Source organism: Zosterops lateralis (assembly GCF_965231275.1).
Source record: "Zosterops lateralis genome assembly, chromosome: 1".
Lineage (NCBI taxonomy): Eukaryota > Metazoa > Chordata > Aves > Passeriformes > Zosteropidae > Zosterops > Zosterops lateralis.
In genome coordinates this window covers 48,806,338-48,823,281 of record NC_139762.1, presented here as the reverse complement: position 1 = coordinate 48,823,281, position 16,944 = coordinate 48,806,338, and the positions used below count along the sequence as shown (strand labels likewise).

General features: G+C 41.5%; 1 protein-coding gene across 4 annotated transcripts in view; it reads left to right on the top strand.

The window, feature by feature from the left end:
• Window positions 1–16,944, top strand: part of ELMO1 (engulfment and cell motility 1) — a 308,416-nt gene that overhangs the window by 210,781 nt on the left and 80,691 nt on the right. Inside the window, exon 1 of one of the 4 annotated variants that reach the window (XM_083880273.1) lies at window positions 10,558–10,613. The exons of the other annotated variants lie outside the window; for them this stretch is intronic. The gene's annotated coding sequence lies outside the window, so the exon portion shown is untranslated. Of the gene's footprint in view, window positions 1–10,557; window positions 10,614–16,944 lie in introns of those variants that run through there. 4 annotated transcript variants of the gene reach the window in all.

Here is a 16,944-nt window from a genome sequence, read left to right as displayed (position 1 = left end):
GTTTTAACTTGTCTTAGCTCTGACTGATGAACTGTTACTATTCAGGGGCATTCAAGCCCCTTTAGAAATGTGAAGTTGAAAGCATTTATTCCAAATTTTCTTGCCAACATTTACAAAAGTATATTTCACAGGATGTTTACCACTGACTATACTACAGCATAGCTGACATGGTAACTTCTCTAACCACAGTAACTCATTAGGTCATACTTAATACTTAATACCTAATACTTAATACCTTACTCATACCTAATACTTAAAGCAGGCCACGTGTGCAGAAGTTGTAGAGCCATGTTTGACTACTAGTGGATTGGTTCTAGGGATGCCTGTCATTTTGTGGGTGGCTGTTGAGGTTTGGGGTTTTTTATAAGTGGTTGTCTTGTACAAAAACCTTTGCTTTTGCTAAAGCTCGATTGCTTACAGGTTCTATCTTCAGGTACAAGCTGTGATTTCACCAGGTATTTCTTTTAAGCACAGGTTTATGATCAAAGGAGAACACCATTTAAATTGACAGAATATACAAAGGGTAAAAAAGGAAAACAGAAAGGTGGTGTCAAGTGATTTTTAGTAGAATACCAGGAATGCATAAATGATGTCTTCCTTCATGTTGCCTGAAAAGTTAGTGGTAGAGATGGGAACTTAGCCCACACCTCACTTGTCAGTGCTTTGATGACAGGACAACTATATCTTGGTTTCTCTTCTCATATCCTGATACATAATTCTGTTAGCAAGGAAAGGGTTTTTTTCCATCTGTGATGGAAGCATATTCTACATTTAAGCAAAACATTTACCCTTTGTTTACATCATTTAAAGGGTAAAGTAATGAAGGGGTTAGATGCAGTGTTTGCTGTACTTTTGGTATAAACGGCTGAAATGAAAATGTTTGCAATTTGAGACAGTAATGAGAAGCATGAGGATAAACTGGAGAGATGGCATTCACAATGTCTTTTTGTGCACAATTTCTCATGCACAGTTAGAAGCAGTAAAAATTTGAAAGCAATTATGAGAGAACCAGATCTACCATAATTTTTTTCCCCTCTTCTTGAAATGACCAGAGAGACTGCAGTCATAAATGACAATTTAATAATCAACCAGTATTTACCAGTATGTGGATACATGAGCACAGCACTGGCAATGCTCAGCAAGGCAAACTAGAGCACACTGTGCCCACAGCTAGACCAGCACTGCAGCTGGCTCTGTGGGGGTGGCTTTCCCTGGCTGCCACAGGTATTAGAGATGCTCTGTACTGGGCAGAAAGTAAGACAGGACCTTGAATACAGAAACCTGTACGTTTGTGGTGCCTGGCACCACCACAAAGCAGCAGTGCTGTTATTGCCAAGGACACACTATGCCTCGGCCTTTCTGGAAAAAAGTTCCCTGCTGTCCAGATGTGAAAATTGGTTTCTGGCTAACACAGAAATGTTGAGCACCACTTGACAGGACAACAGCTCAGGTGTGGAAGGCAGCCAGATCTCACTGCAGGCTGTGGCTTGGGTAGAAAGGTTGTCTATAGTGACAGTACTGAAAAAAAAAAGAGTTATAAAAAAGCTTCCAAAACTTTGCATCCTACAAAGCAAAACTACTCTGATTAAACTGTTAATTTTAAAATAAAACGGCTGCAGAGAAACCAAAAAACCCAGCAAATCCCTTCTCTCTGTTTTTCCAGATAGTACAAAGTGTTATTATTAAAAAAAAAAAAAAAAAAAAAAAAAAAAAAAAAAAAAAAAAGGGATGTTAAAAATCTATTTATAAATGAAAAGAAGAAAAGCAGGCAAAAAATTGTACAAGCAGCATTAAGCTGCAAAAATTTTCCTTGGACACATTGCAATACCTTTTCAAAGCAGCATATGGAGTTTATTCTGGTGACTCTAATTTTAACATGAATGGGAGTCACGTGGAATACTCCTGGCATACTGCTTTGAAAATATATCCTTGCATGATTAAGGAAGACTGAAATCTTTTTAAACATCTATTTTTATTTTTTTTAAACCAATTCTGAAATGTTTTTAAAGGAAAGCATTAATGGAATGAAAACGCTCCAACCCTGAAAAAAAGCAGTAATGTAACAGGTAGAAATACTACTGGCTTAGCACTGTAGATATGTTTGTGTTTCAGAGGCTGGGTAATGAAGAGTGAGGAAAACTTGGAGCTTGTACCCACTGTTGCAACCGTCTCTGCATTGCTTGACCTTTACAAATTTGTCTCTTCACTTGGAAGATGAAGAAATCATTCCACCTACCATGTGCAAAGAGCAGAGGGTTCAGTGAGAAGAGTGCAAGGCGGGACCCGTCTCTGTGATGGCAATTGCCATGTGTTGCAGTATTGACGGCATCTTTAGCTCGTGGATGATCGAGTCTGAAGAAATATGTACTCTGAAGATCAATTAGAGAGAGGCTCATTAGTGGGAAGGAAGTTCTGAGCAGATGCAACAGCACTGACAAAGTGAGCCAGAACACTGATAGAGCTGGGCCTGGTGTGTGGGCTGAATGTGAAGCAGGGTTGCTGCAGGGAGGTTCAGAGAGTCCTTTCTGACAGCCGGTCCTTCCTACCCGTCTTCAGAGAAAGCAGTCTTAACAGCTTCTTGAAATATTTTGAAAAGGATAAGACAGAAAATGTCCATAACACCATATTGATGAGTACAGACATGAGCATAGTGAAGAGTACGGACTGGTATCCTGTCCATAGGTATATTGCTGATGTCCTTCCAAAGATACTGAGAAGGATGGAAAAGTTACTTTTCCTTTTCTATTTTTTTTCTTCTTTTTCTCTCTTTTTTTTTTCACTGAGAATGCAAGGTATATTTATATTACTTTAGTTTTGTGTGGGCTGCTGCTTCAGTGCTTGAGGATCTCCTCTGATTGTTTGCAATTTTACCTTATTGCCTGTCTTACTAATGTTTATCTATCTTGACATCAGAGACGCTCACACAAAAAAAAGAAATTTCCTGCTTTTTATTCTTTTCACGAAATCTTCACCAGTGATATCAGGATGCTGAGCTCACCTGTCCTTTTTATCTATTGACTTTGAGTGGAGTTTCTCCGGTCATTCCAACAGGGCTGCCACTTCCCAGACTTAAATATGAGATGAAACAGGCAGCATAAAGAAAGAATATTTATGCCAGCCTTATTTAAGCAAGAGACTTCATTTAAGCAAGCCTATTTATATAGCAAGGTTATTTATACTACATTTGGCTGTGAATGGGCGTGTGTGGGCATGCTTCTGTTGTGCATGGGACACGTGTTTGCAGTATGTATATTTGGCTGCACATTTCCATGTACACGGATTGAAAAAGTGACTGTTGGTGTCTCTGAGGAGGGGATGTTTGCAAAGCCCAGCTCAGGGAGACATTGAAATCCTCAGGAACAGATGCCTGCTGCCAGAGGCTGACACAGAATAGAAGCATCAGTAGCTCATTTTGTGTGCTCTGAATTACCTTATGAGGGTGTGGATGGAGGATATTGCCCTTTCTAGCTGAAGCTAAATGCACGCTTGCAATAGCTCCATGGTAAATGGCCCTAACTGTTCATTCAGCTTATGTGAGCATTCATTTGACTTTCATTCCTGCATGAGATGAAAGCAGACAGAACACGTTCTTCTCAGGAAAATTTGTTGTGTGCTTGCTGAACCTGGAAACTGGACTCATGTTTCCTGTTCTCATTAGCTGTAGTCTTGGCAATCCCTTTCTGCACCCCCAGAGCCTTTCAACACTTATCCTTCCACGCAAGCCTGGGATGCAAAAGCAGTACTAAGGGGATATGAAAAACATGGATTTGCCTTCATCAACAGCTATTAAAATAATAGTCTGGAGGTCCTTCAGCAGCAGCTGGGAAGGTGAACCAAGGCAAAGATTACTCTGTAATTGAGTTTTCTTCAGTATACTCTTTCTAAGCATCATCAACTAGCATTGTCAGTCTGGCTTAAAGGTGCACAGCAATACAGTTCCCTCTTAAGGCTGCTGGGAGTTTGATTGTTACTCTTAAATAACATACAGCAGAAGCTTTTAAAATTAAAACACACACGTAGAAAACTTCTCTCAATAAAAATCCCATTTCTTTTTCCAGAGTGCCTAGGCAAGTAAATACTGGGTTTTTAGAAATCCAGAGATGTTTGCTAGCATCATCCATTGTGACAGTCTTAAGAGTGTGTTGGATAAAACCCAAAGCCTCTGCTTCAGGTCTCACACTACTAATCTCTTCTCCATTAGCAAGGGAGAGCATGAGTTTTGTGTGAACAGATTTAATCTTCCTGTGCAGCAGATGTGCTGACACATGGGTTTCTCTAGTCAATGGGGTAAATAATCTTCTGTTTAAGTAGTTCCTAAGTACCTATTTATGTAATTAACATATTTAAAAAAGCATGCATCATTATTTAAACAGTGAACCATGACAACATCAGACTGAGTTCAGATAACTGAGACAGATGACTTTTTCATTTATTTTGTCCATCCTATTGCTCTTTGGTTTTGTTAAAATCACAAAAGCTAAAGAAATCAATCTGTTGCCAGTTCATATGATCGAGTAGAGATTTAACTACCATCTCCCAGAAGAAGAAAACCACAGTGCACTAATGAATAAGATGAAGGGGGAGCGTGCATGCCTGTAAGAGAGGCAAGGCCAAGCACCTACAGGGCATAATTTGTTTCAACAGTGTTAGTACGCTGTACATTACACAGTGCCCATCCTACAGAGAACCAAACATTAAATGGAAGTCTTAGAATGTTTGGATTGAAGATAAACCTGGCTGCTGTTGCTTGTTTGGCAGCCTGTGCAAAGCACAAGCTGGAGAAACAGCTAAAGATGTAAAATGCTGCAGCGATGTGATATTGTTCTGTCCTGTCCATTTGTACTCCAGAGTGATTGAATGGGAGAACTGAGATTACAATGACATGACTGAAAATGCTCTCAGTATGTTCCAAAGGGGTTTGATACAAAATTGTGATATGCATTTGAACAATGTGGGCAAAGGAGGGAACAGGGAAAATCCTAACCCCAACAATGGATGAAGAATACGTGATAGATTTGGCAGATAGTGCTCATATAGTCCAAATGTACTGAAAATTTTAAAACTCACAAGGTGATTTCTGAGCCTCTTGCAGTTGTGCATTTAAGAGTGCTAGGTGAGGAATCCTGAAGCCAATGATGTGTGCTGTGAAACCTTCTGCTGTCTACGGTCTGGATTTATTATAATTGATTTGAAATTCTTCTGTGCTTTCTCGTGCTATATGACTGCAATGTATGTTTGAAATGGCAAGACTTAAAGGTTGCAGACAGCTGCGGGGGCTTGTGTATTTTAAGGGCTTTTTTAATATGATAGCTATCCAAAGACAAACTATGATTGTATATGACACTGCCGCCAAACCTAAACATCACTTGAGGTTGTTTGTCTGCTGTACCCACTGCCAAGGTTAGAAATAATCTTCTTTTTTTTTTCCTTTGTGCATGTATCAAAAACTATGCAACTCCAAATTTGTTCACTGTGACAGAATAGTCTTCCTCTAAGCAACCCAGTTTGTCTTCCTTTTTCAGACTAGGTTTCTTATGTGCAGTTGTGGTGCCTTTCTTCTTTTTGTTTAGTTGATTTTTTGGGTTTTTCTTTGGTTCTGTATCAAAGACAAAGCATTTAGATCTTCTTGGAGTTAACATTGAAGGTGCAAATGGAGCCTACAGTCATGTCGTCTAGACTAGGAAGTTTCCTTTCACTACTCAGACTACATGTAATCATTTAGCAATAGGAAAACTGAGAAATATTCATGTCAGTTCCTGTAGCCAATTTCAGGATTGTTTGTGGGCTGTCTTTGGCTTAGCTGAAGAGCTTGAGTTGTCAGAGAAGATGAAGAAGAATTGCAAATTCAACACCCCTAGACAGTCATCTGTTGTGTATGTCCAGGACTGTTGTATGAAATTCTGTAAAGCTCTGATTTCATTTGTATGACAAGTGGAGATTTTCTTTAATGCACATCTTTGTATCTTGAAGTCTTTTAACATGTGTATGCATCCTCAGAATGTGGGCAACCTACCCCATGGAGCAGGAAGAGACTTGATGTTCCCTGTGGTAAAAGCACAGGGGAAGGCAGCAAACACTGAACACGCTCATTGGTGCTTGGATGGTGGAAATGCTTTGCAGAATGAAAGGTTCTGTGGTTCTGTAATTCATATAGACCTTCTGGGTACTATGGTGGCAGATCACCCCTGAAGGTCATGTCTAATCTGATCTGCAAAGCTGTGTTACTGACTGTTTTCAGCAGCTTATATATCACTTGTGTGTTCCTAGTCAGATAAGCTTTGTGGTTTGTAGTCAAGCTGTCTTAAATGGCAGAAAAGATAGATGTCTCTTTATGCTCTGGCCCAGCATTTTCATTTTAATTTGTGTTTATGTGTTACTATGGGAAAACTTCTTTCTGATGCAGTAGCAGTAGAAAAAAAAAAAAATAACCAAATGTTCAAAGCTACTTATTTAAAATAAAGTGTAGGGATCTCCTGATAAAAGAGTTACAAGGTTTTCTGATACTAAGATTTGGGAAAAACCAAGCTAAATGTGAAATATGGCCTTGGAAGTCTCTGAAATACTTGTTTGTATTATCTACAGATAGGTCCTGATTGACAATTCAAGAATACAGATGTGAAAGGGAAACGTGTATATCTTCCTGGAATAAATCAATAGGACTAGCTGTTCCTGGTGCAAATCAGCTGCTTCTGCTTTTTCAAAAGCTTGAAAGTTTACTCAGAATTAACAGGTAATTTATGGCAATGGAAGAGGAGTCACTGGGAGCCAACCACCAAGTCTATGACTGGGGAACTGTTAGCAGGTTAACCATCTCCCCTTTAGGTATCTAGGCTAAAAAAAGAAAAAACCACGATCTAGAAGGATGAGTAAGCATTATATCATCACTGATTGTTCCTCAGCTCCCACACACAAACAGGTCTTAGCCCATGACAGCATACTGGCAGGATCTGCTGTCGGATTGACAAGTAGCAGCTTTGGTGTGAAGGCTTCCTGGAAATCTTTTATCCTTTTAGTTAAACAGCATCATTTTATCCTGCTATCTTAGAAGATTTTTTCACAAATCTTATTTATTATGCTGCTTTGAAATGCCTGGATTTTTCTAGCCTTAAATTTTTGATCTCCCTTAAAAGCTTTCTTAGATATCTGTGTCCTATCCTGCTTTAGATTGCAATGAAATTCTTAGTGTGTTTATTCTCACAACACAATCTTGTGAGGAAAAGAAATGCAATCTTCAGGGGAGATTACTAAGAAAAGAAAGTGACAAAGATGAGATTTCATAACCTTAAATCTAGTGGCTTGCTGTCTTCAGAAGCAGAGATCTCTGTCAGTGGCTTGGTGTCTTCAGAAGCAGAGATCTCTGTCACTTCTGCTCCTTTCCTATGAAAGAAAAGACCTTAGAAATGGGTCTTCTGAGTTCTTGACTGGTTGCCCTAATCTGGGATACAATCTTCTCCCTGTCAACGTGTGAAATGCAGATGGGAGTTTTGGAATCTGGGCCAAGGGAAAATTTCTCCAGATACATTAAAAAGTTGCACTGCTAATCATTATTTTTGATTGCAGTGGGGCTTTGTTTAACAAAACCTAATGAAGAGTTTTGAACTCTGTGCATCACATAACAGAAAGAAACAATTTATTTCATTAGGAACCTCTTCAATTTAATATTGGCTTAAAAAAAATAATAATTGCAGAGACCTCCTAGGAATGTGCCATTTGGTTTTTGTCATCCAGTAGAATTTAAACTTGTTGGTTTGCCTGACTGTTTTAAGCTCTACATATTGACAATGCTTCTGGTCCATGACATGACAATAACAGCTAGAAAAAATAACCTTGGAAATGCTGAAGTGTTTCACCATTCACAGACAAATGGCAGAGCATGCTCCACACTCCCAGACTACCCTCTCCCCTGTGTGATTCAGGTGGAAGGAGGGATGGGAGAGGGATGGAACTGGACAGATTGCTTTTTTTCCATGGCAAGTTCTGTCAGCGAACCTGGGCTTTTTAATTAGCCCTCATTCCCTTAAAATGCACACTGAATATCTTTCCACAGTTTAATATTTCAGAAGTGAAAGAATGACCACAAAAGCTGGCAAGCTTAGGGTAATCCTTACGGTGATGGTGCTGCTCCAAAGGCAAATGAGAAGCTGGAAGTACAGCACTGCCAGAAGTGAACCCTCATCGTGCCCTCAGCCACTACAAATACAGTTCTCTCAGAAACCCATTTCTACGTCAAGAATTATAACTGCGTCCAAGATGCCCTGAAAAGGCAAATCCCTGGAGAAGCTTTCTCTTAAGGCCATGCTCTTGAGGCTTGGAAGACCTTCCTGGACTCCGGATTAGACTCAGGTAGAAAAAATTTTACAGCCTTTATTGTACAAGGAGATAAATCTACCTGCAAGGTTCTGTCATGGTGCATTTTAAAATGTTTCTGTTTACCATGGCAAATGGAGTGGAATGCTGCTATTAGTACAATATAGAAATATTGAGTTTTTTTAAGAAGGGCTTTCATTTTTTATTCTTCTTCTTTTGGTCAAACAAATGCAAGTAAGGGTTCCTGAAAAAGCAATGTATCCTCATTTTTTTCCATCTGAAATTCTTTCTTAATACCATAATAATAGTATGTCAGTGTCTCATGGTTTGTCTGAGGATATCTTTTTAATATAAATGCATGAACTTGATTTTTCTCCTCATTTTGCATTTTCAGTAACAGAAACATGGAAAGGATGAAAGATTATTTTTTTCAGTTGTCTCAGAGAAAGTCTGAGGAGAAGCCAGAAAATTTCCCTAACTGCCAAAGTGTCCCTTTACTTACTGCATTGTTGGCTTAGGAATCTTTTCTCTCTCTCCAAGGTTGCTTCCTTTCTTCTAATGATCTCTCTTTCCTTATATTACCAGAGGTCAGGACAAAGTTTTTGCGAATGACGAGCAACCGTTTTGGCATGAAGATTTCTTAGTGGTGTGTTTCTTCAGGCCCTGAACAGGACAGGAAATGCCCCATTTAGAATTAGCTGCATGAAGATTCAGGTCACTGTCTGTAGGTGCCAGATGTATTTTGGGAGGTTTCCTAATAGCTGCCTCAGATTTTTACCTTGTCTTGGAGAGATACAATGTATGGAGCTGGAAAGCAAAATACCATATTTTGGCAGTAGTCTTGTCTTCTGCTGATCAGTTACTTAAACTTGAAATGTGAGTAAGGTGTATTAAAACTTGAAATGTGGGTAAGGTGTATTATTTGTTGGAGCAAGTCCAAAAGAGGGAAGATGATCAAGGGGCTGGAGCTCTCCTATGAAAACTGGCTTGAGAGAGTTGTGGTTGTTCACCCTGGAGGAGAGATTGCTCCAGGAAGATCTTAGAGCTTTTTCCTTAGCTGGAGAAGGACTTTTTACAAGGGCTCGGAGTGACAGGACAAGATTTGTGTGAAAGGGGGTTGGTTTAAATTGGATATTAGGAAGAAATTCTTTACTGTGAGGGTACTGAGGCTCTGGGACAGATTGCCAGAGAAGGGGTGGATGCCCCATCCCTGGCAGTGCTCAAGGCCAGGTTGGATGGGACCTCAAGCAACCAGCACTCATAAAAGCCATCCCTGCCTGTGCAGGAGGGTTTGAACAAGGTCACTGATCTTTAACTCTTCTATGATTATGTGATTTGGGAACACAGAGAGTGCACCTCCTTAGCATATGCCTGCACGCATACAAGTGAACACTCCTTGGGTATGTGCACACACGTTTGTGTGTCGTGGCGTGTTTGCACGGGGAGAAAGTCAACATGTACACACTTCTCTCTGAGTGTACTTTCCCAGCATGTATGAAAAGAGAGAGCAAACTCACAATCGAATAAGCAGCGAGAGCAGAGGGATAAAAAATGAGATTGCAGTTGATTATGAGCCTGGCAGCAGATGTGCTACACGAATCCAGCCCGCTGCATCCAGGCTGTTTCCATGGCGATGGAGCGAGTAATTGTGGAGCTCCGGCGCTCTCCCCCGCGGTCCCCGCCAAGGTGGACGCGGGTGCCGGGCCCCCATCAGCGCTTCCTCCGGGTGAGCGCCGAGCTCCGGGACCAAACGAGCGGGCGGGGAGGGGGAGCCCCAGAGACGGGGATCTCTGGTCTGTTCATCCCCGCCGTGCGATGGCAGGATGCGAGGGCAGCGGCGCTCTCTCTCGGAAATACGGTCTCCCGAGATGCTAAATCAGCGGGCAGGAGTTTCCCTGCCGCGGGAGTGGGCTGCCATTGGCTGCCGCCGCCCGCCCGTGCCAATGGGAGCCCGCCGGGCGCCCGGCACATAAGCGGAGCTACGCGCGGGCAAAGGTGCGCGGCCGCGGGGCAGCGCCTCTCCCATGGCCGCGCCGGGCGCGGGGCCCCGCCGAGAGCATCCCCGCCGAGAGCATCCCCGCCGAGAGCATCCCTGCCGAGAACATCCCCACCGGGAACATCCCCACCGGGAACATCCCCGCCGACAGCATCCCCGCCGAGAGCATCCCCACCGGGAGCATCGCCGCCGAGCATCCGCCGCTGCCCGTGCGCACGGTGCCGCCCGCCAAAGGCAGCATTAAGTCATTCGCTCGCTGCCGTGTGGGAGGTGAATTTGTCATCGGGAACGATGGAGCTACGAGATCTCTGTAAGTAGATCCGTGGACTTTATCCTGCCGTTTCAGCCTGGGCATGGGAGCGGTTAGTGGTGTTGAGGAATGGTAAAAGCAAATTAGTGACAACTGTAAATAGTGTGAAGGATTCTTTGGTTTTGTTTCACTTGTAGCAAGATGTGTTCTTGGTTCTGCCTGGTCTCAAGTATCGGACAAACTAGTTAGCTGTTTGGGTTTTTTTAGCCTAATTAAGGTTAGTCTGTGGAAGGATGCTGTATTCTTCAGGGTTATTTCAGATCACCCCTGTGTTCGAACAGGAAAGCAAACCACATGGAGCAGAATATTGCAGGCACAAAAGTCTGAGGTGCCCACATGAAGTCAGCAGTATTTGTGGTGTTGGTATAATAATAGCAGGTATGTTGTTACAGTGGCGTGTCAAATACCAGTTCAGACCCTGAGCCAAGAAAACACGAGTTGCTCATCATTCATTGCTGTGTTCAGCACAAAAAAGTCATTGCTTTTCCTTCATATGCCTTTTCTCTTTTTTTTCAAATTGGTTTCTTCTTCTTTGAAGGCTTTTTAAAATATGTTAAATTCAAAAGCTTTCCTATTTGTTTATGAAACCTGTGAGTACATGAAAAGCGTGGAGAGTTTCCTTTTTCACCATTGTGGGGCATGTGTTAGAAGTTGATCCCTTTTCCTGTTGGGACTCTGCTTTTGATTCTGTAAAGCAGAAACAGTATATTTAGAAAGGGGAGGGAGGTGTGTGTGCAAATCTGTCCCTCTGCAACCCTCTGGGGTTACTTCAGTTACACCAGCCATTAATTCTGCTCAGCATTGTTCATGTTTTATCGTGACAGGGAGCTTTGCTGCATGGAGCTCATGGTTGTCTCTGCTTAACCCCCTCAGAGACTGTAGTCATCTTATCTGGTTTGTGAAAATACATAGGAGAAATGGCAGACATAGGAAGAAAAATGTATAGAAAAGACTTCCTGTATTTTCCCCCTGTGCCTGAGCTGGTCAAGTGTATCAAGTATTTTACAGTGACCAAACTAGGTGCAAACATCGTATGAAGCTGGCTGCATTTTAGGGATCCATTTTTGGTGTCTTGTGTTCATTTTAGAACTTAACACACAGCTTCCTTTCCCAGCGTTAGGAATTGCTGAGAAGTCAGATTGCTGCCTGGGAACCTCAGGCTGAGGGTGTAAAATTTTATATTTTGTCCATTTTTTAATGTATGGTTTAACTGGTCAGCTTTGCTTTTGCCTTGCAAGTTGTGGCAGGAAGGTGTGTATGTGGAGCTTATCCCTCCAGTTAAAGGAATCAGCCTTGCCTCAGACTTGATGCCAAAAAAAGAATTGTCTGTGTTTTGAAGAACTGCTGGATCAATAGAAATAAAAAATAAAAAATACAGCATGTAGAATTCAGTGCATCAGTACAGGGAGAGTGTCTGTTGGTGTGTGTAAAGCTCCTCTCTGTAGTTTTGAGTGTTTAACCCGATGTATCACAAATGCAGGAGGGACCCCTTATTAAGCTTGAGTTATTGCTTTTTCTGAAGACACAGATATAAGTCACTCTTCCCTGTGTTTCCCAGGGGTGTTTGGGTCACCTTTTATTGAAATGCTGGCCCCAGGCATCCTATGACACTGGGCTTAGTAAAAAAAAGCATTTTTCTAAGGTATGCAAAAAAGAGATAACTGTTAGCTCTTATCGCAATACTTATTTTTGTTCAGCAGTGATGAAAGTGCCAAGCATGATTTTTTTTTTTTTTTTTTTTTTAATGAGGAAGGTATTTTGCTGCTATGTCACCTTCCCCAGGGTCTTGTATCATTCATCTGTATTTACTTAGCACTGGTGTAGCTGAAAATCCCATTGCGTATGGCAGTCTAGGCAAAGAGATGTGCCCACTCCCCATCTTGAGGGTGAATGCTTTCATCAAGGCTAAGATATTCCATAAAAATCTGTGAGAAAGCTTCGAGCCCTGCACACCTGGGCATGGGTTGTTCCTGGCTCCAGGCTGGTCATTTTGAACACCTTTGGGATGCATCAAAATGAGGCTTAATTGCACCTTTCAGGATTTTTAATTCCATACCTACTGCCTTCTGCTTTATTTTCTGATGTGTAAGCCTAGGAGAAATTTGTCTTTTAAGGTCACCTCAACTCTTAAGATAATATTTTAATTCTTGTTAGCACTCCAGGGATACAGTTCAAACAACATAAACCTCTCAAGTTTAGTCACCAGTGTTAGGCAAATACTGTATGTGATAGAGCTCCTCTCTCTCCCATAACCTTGTTTGAAGGGATTTTTTTGCTTGTCTATCCCTGTGCATTAGCAGATAAAAGGAGGGGGCTGGGGAGGGAGTGAGGGAGGGAAGGAGGGAGGGAGACAGCCTATAACTGCTAAGCACTGGATCAGTCTGTCTGAGGGCTTCAAACCACAGTGGTGGAAAAACTGTGGTGCAGTCAAAGCCATGCTTGCGTTAGATTTTTGACATGATGGTGCAGAGAACTGTTGCTTGTCATTTGTGCTTGGGGATGATCTACGTGGGAGAGGCATTTCAGATTCTCAGGCTATAAGAGTTTCAGCAACAGAGGAGTGAGTAGGCTTCAGTGAGAGCTGTAGCATGCTGGCAGCAGTTGGGAGGATGCAGAAGCTGAAAAAAAATGCTATCTTGGGGAAGCTTTAATTGGTTGCATTGGAAAACACTTGGTTTGATGGGCTCATATGTCTTCTAAAATGCTTGGTGCCAGACCAAATTGGCATAGCTCCATTGACTTACACGAGATGCCACCAGGCATTGATCTGATCTTCAGTCTTATGCTTATATTTTTCTTGGAAGAGTGAGATTTTTCAGCAAGTTATTTTCTTCTTTCTATTTGCCTCAATGATGGTAAATTGAAAACTTAAGTGGAATAGACATGTTTTGTTTCTATGGGCTTTAAGCTTAATGGGTTATCTTTTATCTGCTTGTAGAGCCTCATACCCATATGTCAGTCTATACTGGAAGCATAGAGCAGAAATTCTGATCTGAGCTTTGTATGTGTCAAGAGATATTAAATTTGAATATTTAATTCTTTCCCTGGATCTTAACACTCCTTCAGTTACAAAAACCCTGGTGGTCATTTATGTTCTACGTAAACAGATGCTAGAGCCACTAGGCTTCAGTTTTGCCTCAGCTGTATATGGTTTTCACCCCATTATTCAAGAGAGTAGGTGCATATTTTACACACAGGTGTGAAAAAGGTGGTTCGATATATTCATCTCCAAATGAATACAATTGTAACTCCAGATAAGACTAACCACAGAAATATAAGCAGTTCCTCATTTTTGTGTCTGAAACAACCACTCTTTTTTAGGAAAAATTTCTCCATGCAAAGCCTTGGCTTACATGGGACATCATGCCATGGAAAGCTCTCACTCCCTATTCAGTGGCTACACACTCATGTCTCCAACGGCACATGCACACAACAAAGCAACACCAAGCACAGAATAAAAATGGAACAGCAGTAAAAAACAAAGACTCGTGAATTGTGAAAAGCCCATTGATTTGCTTGACACCCATTTTGTTCAACATTGTGCAGTGCTAATCTGAAAATTCCTGTGCGTCACGAAAACTTTTCAGAACAATAAGAACTGTCAATTCCAGCAGATTTTATAGACCTGTCATTATTCTTCTTGTCTTGAAGCACTAAGTGGCATATAGAGGGATTTTTGGCAGGAGTTCAGGACTACTCTCATAAAGAGGATTCATGTTGCCACTGCCTCATGGATGTTATCATTTGAAGCTAGAGCTCAGCCCAGCACAGGCTCCTGGAGTAATGTCTTTCACCATCTGAGTGTGCTGCTTTTATGGATCTCACTTATTTTGTCTCTTCAAAAACCCACAACTACAAACCACTATTCTTTACTGTTCTCAGATGCAATAATGTAAAAGAAAAAAAACCAATACATTCTTTCTACATTTTTACTTGATATCTTCCAGAAAACTAGAATACTTTGATGAAATCCTTTCCCTCACCTCCACCTGCTGCTTCTTCAGAAAGGAAAAGTGGAGATAGCAGCACTGATGGTCTCAAGCAGAAATTTTTATTAACTCCCTTTCTCTTGAGGTCATAGTGCTGGTACTTCCCTGTCTTGGAGCATCTGTTAAGAAAATGCTCACACACCCTACATTCCCCATCTTTAGGAACTACAGCCCCCCTTAGATATATGCCTCTGTGAGGAGGAGCATAATGAAGGGAAGAAACATTGACTTTGTGTCAGAGAGATTCAATTTTAAGTTATTTATCAGAGGCCATGTAACTTAATAGTGTTTTGTCTTCCATACTTACACTTCCCTGTGTAACATCATCTGCATACAAACCTCACTCAAATTAAATAAAATTTCAGTACAGTAAGGGTCATGAATTCTGAATATGAAAATATTCATTCAGTTATGCATCCTTGATTTTGGTAACTTGCAGAATCCATACATGTTGCAACAAACCATCAGCATTTTCAAAAGTCTGCAGAGCACAGATTCACTTTTTGTGGACTTCACAAAATTCTAGCAGGTTTTGCTACCTAGGAATTCAGTGGTTTCAAAAAAACATGTGAAAATCAGACCTCAGAGGACACTCATGACCTTCATTTAAACTAGAACTTTGATTAGCTCTATCTTGGGTGTTTAAAGTCCTCTGTAATGCACAAAAGCAATCTTGTAATGGGGTGAAAAAGGAGATCTTACTAATGCTAACCCACTGTCAAATTAATACATCAAATAATATGCTCTTATCCAGAATCACTGGACTGCTTTTATCAGAGCTTTTGATGTGGCAAAGAAAGTGCTTGTTCCATAGCTACAAACCCAACTCTCTTAGTCTTCCCTTGTCTTTGAACTTCAGTTTTCTTAAGACTTGGAACATTGTGATACAGAGAGCAGCATTCAAAGCTAGGTATTTTAGGACTCACATCCAGAGGCATATTAGAAGCTGCACAAAGGGATTTTCTTTAAGTGTGGTTTTCAAATACATGTAACCTTCTTGCTTGACCTCTGGATCCACTCCCAGTCTGCATTTCAAGAAAAAGAATCTACCCACATACAGTTATCTCCAGTAAGATCAAAGCTATCATTGTATTCTGACACCTGTGAGAAAGAAATGGATATATAAAAAAAAAAAAGTGGGGGAAATTGTGAAAAGATTTGAATGAGTTCACATTTATGAAAAACATGAACCCACGGATCTTGGAAGTGAAGGGAAGACTTTCAGAATAGCTGCAGAATGTTTCTTTATTTTTTAACTTCACCAAGTTAATTAAACAGACTTGAAAACATAAACAAAAATAGATTTTCTAGATCCCTACAAGTGTAGCTCTGCAAGTGCTTTGCCATGAAAGTTAATAAGGTTCTAACTTTAGACTGGGGTTTTTCTCTGGTGCCTAAAAGAAGCAACTGCAAAGGATGGTGTAATTTCCTTCTACCTTTGCGGCCCCTCATCAGGGTGTGGTGTCTTTCCCAGTTTCCACCCTTTTTCTGGCAAAGGTGAAAGCTGTCATAGATTTATCCCATCTCTGGTAGATACTTCCTGAAGGACTGGAGACTAGGTGTCTGCAGATTGAGAAAAGCAGCTCCTTTTGTCTGCTTGCATTTCCTGCTGCACTTTCACCAGAAAGGCTTTGCAGAGCTTGTCCTCCCTCTGTGTGGATGGATCATCAGCAAAAGGTGCGGCAGAGTCAAGGTGTGCATTTTGCTGTATTGCTCCCTTGCCTCAGCACAACCATCCTAGCAAACCTCTTGGCTTTCAGCCAGCTGGGATGTGCCAGAACATGCTTTGGATGCCTTACAAGGGAAGCATGTCCCGGTTTTTGGCAGCACCACAAGGTTATCATCTCCTCATCAAATAATTCAGCATGGTGCTGAGGAGCATTGTGTGTGGAAGATCCTTGTCCTGCAAGGAAACTGTACCTCACCATTCCTGTGTTCAGTGCAAGGGGTTAAAATGTGTCTATGGCCCTAGCCACAGGGAAGGGAAGGGCTGTAGATCAACCAGGCTTCTCTCTTGATCCCCACTGTGCCCTCACAAGGGATCTTCTCCTTTCCCCCTCCCCACACTCACCTTTGGAGGCTGGAATTGAGCCACTTGGCCAACAGAAGCTCCTCTCAGCTTTCAGAAAGGGGAGCCTCTCTGATGTGAGACTCTTTGTTGTCTGTTCAAGCTCTCAGGGTCATGCTTAGGAATAGCTACAGCTGCAAAGAGATACAGAATGTCCGTGAAACCTCTCACTTTAACACAAGCAGTTGCTTTGGTGCATAGAGAAGAAAATAAGCAAAGGCTTGAGTTAGAAACACCTCTGATGTTTTGTAACTGCAGTGATATAGTTATATGT